Source organism: Mandrillus leucophaeus, unplaced genomic scaffold (assembly GCF_000951045.1).
Source record: "Mandrillus leucophaeus isolate KB7577 unplaced genomic scaffold, Mleu.le_1.0 Scaffold443, whole genome shotgun sequence".
In the NCBI taxonomy this organism is placed as follows: domain Eukaryota; kingdom Metazoa; phylum Chordata; class Mammalia; order Primates; family Cercopithecidae; genus Mandrillus; species Mandrillus leucophaeus.
This window is the reverse complement of record NW_012104732.1, coordinates 164,381-172,535: the sequence shown is the minus strand read 5'-3', so window position 1 is coordinate 172,535 and position 8,155 is coordinate 164,381. Positions and strand designations below refer to the sequence as shown.

The 8,155-nt window shown below is 39.5% G+C and overlaps 1 protein-coding gene across 2 annotated transcripts in view; it reads left to right on the top strand.

The window, feature by feature from the left end:
- KCTD16 (potassium channel tetramerization domain containing 16) overlaps positions 1-8,155 on the top strand; it is a 335,886-nt gene that overhangs the window by 317,363 nt on the left and 10,368 nt on the right. The window lies entirely within an intron of this gene.

The window sequence follows — 8,155 nt, the reverse complement described above, 5'->3', positions numbered from 1 at the left end:
GAGACAAGGTTTCACCATGTTGGCCAAGCTGGTCTCAAACTCCTGACCTTAGGTGCTTTGCTTGCCTTAGCCTCCCAAAGTGCTGGGATTACAGGCATGAGCCACCGCACCCAGCCACAGGTCTTCTTTCTTTCCCTTGCATATGCTATCTTGTGTTTCTACCACAGGACCTTTGCATCTGGTGTTCCTTTTCCCTGTAAAGACTTCTGTTAAACACATGATCTTCACAGGTTGGCTTCTTTTGGATACTAGTCCCAATCAAAATGTCAATTTCCCTGGCCATGGCATCTGAACACTATCTATTAAACTGCAATCTTCTCGACCAACTCACTCCACCACATACTCTGTTTTATTTTTCTTCATAGCCCTCATCACTACTTCACATTTTATGTTTTTGAGGCAGAGTCTGACGTCACCCAAGCTGGAGTGCAGTGGCACAATCTCAACTCACTAAAGCCTCTACCTCCTGGGTTCAAGTGATTCTTGTGCCTCAGCCTTCTGAGTAGCTGGGATTGCAGGCATACGCCACCACACCCAGCTAATTTTTGTATATTTAGTAGAGATTGGGTTTCTCCATGTTGGCCAGGCTAGTCTAAAACTCCTGACCTGAGGTGGTCCACTCTTCTTGGCCTCCCAGAGTCTTGTGATAACAGGCATGAGTCATTGCACCAGGCCCATCTTTCTTACTAGAATGTAAAATCCCTGTGGCCAGCTGTGTAACCATTGCCTAGAGAGTGTCTGGCAGAGATCAATCAAATGTTAGTTTAGTGCTTAGTGAATGAATGTGAAGATCAAATGGAGTGCAATTAATAAAAATGGTCTATAATCTAGTAAGCATTATTATACAAATACCAGATACCATGATTTTTCTTCTTCTGTTAAGCCATGGCTCTTCTCAAATCTTTGTCAGAATGAAAAGAACGTAATCTTCAGCCAGGAACTCTCTTTCAAGTGGGATCTTACCTTCCAGGAACTTAAATAACTTATAGTGTAATGAAAGTCAAGATTAGCACAAGAGTAGAATTAAATTTCTTACAAAAAAATGTAAGATACTGTGCATTTATTTTGCTAAGGTCAGTTTTCTGTTTTGCACCAGGCTGTGCTGCATAATTGTGTGGATGCATGCATGTCACAAAGAACTATTGAACAAAGGGATCTTTATGGAATTACAGGAGAAGCATGGAAAAAGGGAATTTCAAATAGTGTTTACAAGAAGAGAGACCAAGACTGATGGCCTTGGATGTTCTACAGGCCCGCAATTCCAAAATTGGACTCATCACCTTTATCCTCTTCCCATACCCCCACTCCCCAGCCTCTTTCCCTTCCCAGATCGCCTACCTCAGAGAATGAAAGCACCATGCACCCACCAGCTGCCCAAGCTAGACATCTCTGGGACCACTCTGCACACTTCTCTCCTCTCCTCACTGATATCTGTAACTTCTACCTCCTGAATGCTGTGGAATCTGCCTTCTTCTTTCCATTTTCAGTACCAGTACCTTGGCTATTGTTTCCTCTCACCTGGACTGTTTTAACAATATCCTAACTGGTCCTTGAGTCCTCTGTCCTTTCTTATAGCAATTCATTCTCCACTCTTTCTAGACACACTAATGATCTGGTCACTCTGCTGTGGCTCCTCATGTCCTCTTTAACAGGGAGACAAGACTCCATGTCTCACCTTGGCCACCCTCACACTCACTCTTTAGCCACCAGTCAACTACTGTTAGCTCCCCAAAGGCAGTATGTTTTTCGCCCCTGGCCATGGAACACACTATTTTGAATGTCTCATACAATATTTATGGGTCTTTTTTCCCTTGACTCACCTTTATTTAATTATCACTTTTGTCTAAAGCCAGATGCCGCTTCCTCCAGAAAGACTGCCAGAACTTCCCCCGCTCTCCAGAGTCACACTGGGTGCCCTAGTTTTGCAGCCTTAAGAATGATACTTTGTTTTCTTATAATACTATTCTGGTGTTTCATCATTTGTTTTCCAGATTCTCTTGGGAATTGATTCCGTTGTCATGGCCTACCCTGGCATTTTTCATTTTACCTTTTTTTCTCTGTCTTTTCTCTTCCATTACTAACTCCTTCTTTGCTTCCTTTACTGTCTCACATTTGCTCTCCTAATTGTTATTATGATACTAGTATTTGTAGTTGCATTTCTTTGTCTTCAGGTTTTCATTGCCCTCACTGCTGTCACTCTCCTCACTTCCTTTGTCTCTACATCAGTCTGTGACTCCCATCACTTTGGGCCACATTCATCAATATTACAGTTTTTAAACTGAATGATTTAATATTTGCCAGCTAATCAATCTGAAGAAGATTTTGCACCACTTTTGAATTTTCAACTAAAAATTTTACCATCTCTTTCAGGAATTCTCATTGCCATTAGAGTCATCATGATTTGATGAGAAAGAGAAAATTTTCTCCCTGGTTAGGATGGGAGAGAAGAAGGGAGAAAAGTCCAGCCACCAGACCTATTATTATTATTTTTGTTTAGAATCATTCTCTTTTGGTTTCTTAAAAAACAAAAGTCCTTTTCATTAATTTTTCCAAATGTTAGCAAATAAGAGTATATTACCCAGTGACAATTACATCAATGCAGATAGAAGAATATATTTAAAAAAAACCAAAAAACAGAGACATCTCCCAGTCTGGCTTCCAACGGTTACCACAATGACCATACTATTTATGTTCCATGCCCTCTGGTCTTGAAGTTCTTAGTGCAAATTTACGTTGTGGCACACCCTTGCTTTCACTGGTCACTGACTATGTCTGTCAACACCTGAAAGCCTGTGTTAAGTGAATAAACCATGGAGATAATAGTGGATTCCATACTTGATGGGTGTTTTTCCCAATCAGAGGGAATCAAGCAATCTTGTGATGTTATGCATTTGTGTGAAATTAATGTGATTTAACAAAGACAAATCATATATAAAGGAATAGCAATCAACTGTTATCACAATGCACAATTTATCCCCTCTTTTAAAAATTGTACTGCTCTTAGAGTCACTGCAGGTCAAATATGGCAATCTTTGCCCATGAGCCAAAAGGAGGAGACTTTTATATTATGGACTTGTGCATCAGTGGTGTTTTCCTAAATATTATCAATCTATGCAAATGGGATTAATTCTTTGGCAGAAAGCCCATGATGAAGGTACAAAATAGAGATATTAGTTAAGTGATATGAAGGTGGGTTTTGAGTAGACTATTGAAAGACAAGCAGAGGAAGCAAGGTATTATTTATATAGTTATCTCTATTGAATTTGCCTTTTACTGTAAGTGTTTACATACTGTGGTTAATATTAAACATGTCAATGTAGGTATCAAAAGCAATCAGTTATCTTCTAAAAACTTATCATTCAATGGGCATTGAATATTTTCTAGGCACTGTGGTCATGCTGTGGACAAATCATATCATTCAATTCTCACTCTGCTATTAGAGAAGCATTGTTATTTCCAACATTTTTTAATGAAGAAGCTGCAAGTTACCAGCAGAGCTGATTCCTATTTCTTTGATTCAAAGCCCAAGCTCTGAGCCACTCACTGGGCTTTAGTGTCTGCTTCTCTGTGGAAATTCTGGGGTCACACTGACAGAGTCTTCATCACAGCTCCACTTCTGAAAGATTTGGGTTAGTTGCTGACCTCCCCGTGCCTATTAGCTTTTCTGAAAACTGTGCATGACAAGAGAGTCTGATTCATAGGAACATTATAAATCTCAAATAAGCTTCTATAAGGAAAGTGCTTAGAACACAACTGACATGTAGTAAACATTCAATATAAAGATGTCTATTATTTTTACATAATACCAACATAGGATCTGCCTATATGGGAAAAACATTTAGTTAGCTCAATCTTTGCTCCATTTAAAAATCCTAATTAAAGGAATAATGACTTCTTATTAGCTAGTCAGCAGAGATACATGTTCAGGCAGAGCTGCTAAATTTTGTCAGTCTTTCTATTCTGTTATCATGTGAAGACAGTGTGGTGAAAACGAGGCGTTCTTTCCATTTCGTGAAAAGTGAAATGACAACTCAATTTCCTTCATCTACTTTCACCGGGCTTCTTTTGGAAGTTATTGTGAATATAATGGCTGGGTCTTTGCCCAATACATTCCTGTCAGAAAGGCACCATTTTTCTGGAGCACTACAACATAAGTGATGGAACAGGCACTAATCTTGAAGTTGGATCTACCAAAAATTAAATCCTACTTTGGCCTTTTACTAGTTTTCTGAGCCATGAGAAAATTAGTAAAATTGTATGAAATTAAGTTTCCTCATCAATAAAATAGGAATATTTATTTGAAAGCAGCGGTTCTTAGCTGGAGGCAATTTTACCCCTAGGGGACAGTTGGCAATATCTGGAGACATTTTTAGTAGCCTCAACTGAGGAGGGGAGGTGCTAATGGCAATAAATGGATAGAGGCCACAGATGCCGCCGTACATCCTACGTTGCACAGGATGGTCCCCATAAGGAACGGTTCTGCCCAAATGTCAATAGCGCCCTGACTTAGAGTGTTGTTAGAATAAGATAAAATGTAAAGCACTTACTATCACACATGACATGTGATAGGTTCTCACGTTCATTAATCCAGCAAGTTCTTCTTCCTCTTCTTCTTCATCTCCCCTTCCCCTTCTCCTCCTCCTCCTCCTCTTCCTCCTCCTCCTCCTCCTCCTTCTTCTTTCTGCCACTTGCTAGGCATTGATCACTAATGTGAGTTTCTAGATTTCCCTCTCTGTTGGGCCCAAGTACTGTCATAAACTAATTCACACTGAGATGTCTGAGATTTATTCTTCTCCCCAAAATATATGCAGTTTAAAAAGAAAGTCTTTTAGATCTTGATTATGAGTAAATCCCTGTGATGGAAGGTCAGCCATTCTGGCATCTGGGAACATTTGTTCTTCTCTAGCTACCTATTTGCCCTAGGAGGTAGAGATTAGGCATTGCAATTTTTACCTCCCTTTGCTGATTGCAAGGATTCAGTGAAGCAATACAGGTAAAATGTGTGGCATAGGACAGGTGTTTGATAAATGTAGATCAGTCTTATCACATACATAGTCTCTTTCTCTCTCACTTTCTCTCCCGCCTTTCTGGACATTAGGCATGTGATCGTATTTCAGGAATCTTCTCTCTCCAGAGTACCCTGTCCTGTGTTTATCTTCACTGTAATCAACAATTGACTCTTTTTCAGAGCTTTTTAATTCCTCTTCCCAGATGATAGACTGTCCAGATGTGAAACACTATCCAGCTGATTTTGCTGTATTTACCTTCTGCCCAAGTGGCTTTGCACCTTCCCAGCTGTATATCTGACACCCTTTCTTTCTCCAAGCTGTGTTTCCTCATTGTAAAATGAGGGCCACTTGGGGCCTCTCAGGTCTCTTCGAGGTCTCACACGATTCTCTTTTCAAACCACTGCTGTGGTCATGTGGGTCTGCCAGCAGTGAGATTCTGCATGAGCATCCTGATTGGCCTTATCATGGCCATGCTTCTCATGCATTCTACATTTTCTGGTCAACCCTCACTGCTTCCAAGTAGTTTATGACTCATAAATGTTTTAAGATCTTTTCCACCTGTGTTTCTCACAAAATTCACAGGGTTCTGTAGCTCTTGAACAATTGCTCTGAATTTAACTTTTTTTTTTTTTAACCAGAAGGATTAATAGAAGTTTGTTTGCATTTGCCAATAAACCATAGATTATTGTAGATTTGTTACTCTTGTCACCCAGGCTGGAGTGCAATGGTGCGATCTCTGGTCACTTCAACCTCCACCTCCCAGGTTCAAGTGATTCTCCAGCTTCAGCCTCCCAAGTAGATGGGATTACAGGTGTCCGCCACCATGCCTGGCTAATTTTTGTATTTTTGGTGGAAAGGGGGTTTCACTACATTGGTCAGACTGGTCTCGAACTCCCAGCCTCAGGTGATCCTCCTGCCTCAGCCTCCCAAAGTGCTGGGATTCAGGCGTGAGCCAGCCTGCCCGGCCATATATTTTTTCCCTTTTGGAGGAGATATCACATACTGGTTGGTTGTTGAGTATTCATTAAGCAATATTAGCAAATATTATATCTTAATTCACTAGCAAGGGTTTTTTTTTTTTTTTTCATGAACTAATTAAGTGCACACTTCACACACTGGTGATTGCTACCAAGGCAGCCCTGGTAGAACTGAGTAATGGTGGAAGGATACAAAATGTCCCACACATCAGGAAGAGAACCACTGACACTGTATCCTTCAGGTAGTCCTTTTCATTATTTTCAATGGGCAGAGGGAAGGGAACTTACATTTTATATGTAAATATAATGATAAAAGACATAAGAAAGCCTGAGCTTTTAAGTTGTTCGAATAGCTGGTTACTTTTAGAAGTTATTGAAGGGCTGGAATCACTGGGGCAGTCATGTTTAACGTCAATATTTAAACTCTTTCACTCTGTTAATACTTTTAAATATCTCTCATAGAAAATTTTCATGTTTGGATATTGTGTGCACTAAATAAAAAGCAGATGCTTTGTATTTACAAAGATCTGAGTTTTAATTCTCACCACTTGTCAACTTTATAAATTTGGATCAGATAATTAACCACTTTTAGCTACAGTTTCTTCTTCCATGAAAAGAAAAGAATAGCATCCTAATTGACTAATGAGATTATTACTAATTCACCATTCACTAACAGGATTATTGTGAAGATAAAATTATGTAAAGTGCTGAACACAATAAAAAGACACAGGGAGTTCTCAATAAATAATATATATTATTAGAATTTCACCAAGTTTCTGGTTTGGAAGACTTAACTGTTACCTTATTCACTTTTGGAATCGCAATGCACAATAGGTAGCAAGGGAGCTACAGTACATCTTTTGAGGTGTTAAGTCAAATATGTTGGGACTGGTATAGCAAAGCGGTTACCATTCCAGAGAAGAAACAGGTTACCTACAAAGTAGCTTAGCAATAGTAATAGTGCCTGTCCCCTAAAGCATTGACCAGTATTAGTGCTAGACTTGCATAGGTGCTCAGAGGATAAAAAGGGTACGTTAAACAGATAGTAAGTGTGTTTACTTGAATTTAATGTAGTGTTCAGGACTCTGGTTATAACATAAAATTTACTACCACTAGATTAAACCAAAAGATAAAATCATAAGCCTAGGGATTGGGCCCATTTAAATACTGCTAGATGTAGGTCTCTGTCTCTTCACTATTTCCCAGCTTTGCCTGTCTCACTTGGCTTCTTTCTGACTGAAAGTCCTCCCATTAGGTATGGAAGATGGCAATTGGGCTCACATACCCCTCGCTTGGCAACCTCTCAAATCATAGAGCACATATGACCCACCGTATTTCACCAGAACAGTCCCAATGAGGACTTGGATTCACCCGTCCTGAGTCTCATGCACTTACCTGAACCACCCACTATGGTCAGGGGGTGGGGAGTACTCTGTTCAAATATGGGGGGGTCGTGTGTGCCCCTCTAAGTACCACCACCATGGTTGACAGTCGTTTAAGGGCAATGTGAAATAGGGAAAGGGAAAGAAGGAGGCTTTTACTGGAAGATTGGAACACACAGACTCTGTAGTTAATACATATACATTTCATTTTAAGAGACAAAAGATGCTGAGATATTGATTGCGACGAGCTGCAGGCTTTGAGAGACTTGTTCCAATTTACAAAAAAAATCAGTGAAAAGAAAAATGAAAAAGGAAGTCTCTAGGATGAAGAGGACCAAGTAGGAAAAGGAGTCAAGATGAGCTGCAGAACCTAAAGTAGGCAAACAAATATGTTTTGTGCAGAAGTAATCAAGTGTGATCTTAGTCCAAAACAGCTGAGACTAAGATGAGGAAATAAAATGAGGAAGAAAGCAAGAAAAACACAAAAATGACTTGGAAAGTGGAATACATGTGTCATCAAGGAACACTTAAAAGAGCAAGGCAGTTCTACAAATCATTGCATTGCTCTAAAATCTAACATTGGAAGCTCCGGAGCTGAGAGGGTATGCCTGATCATTATCAAATAGGGAAATTATATAAATAGGAACCATGGGCTAAATGGTTAAGGAAGTTAATTTTTTACCTAATCGTTCAATGCTTTAGGGATGTTTATACTAATAAATTACTGAGTGATGGTCAATTTATATATACACACATATATTATATATATATAATATATACACACATT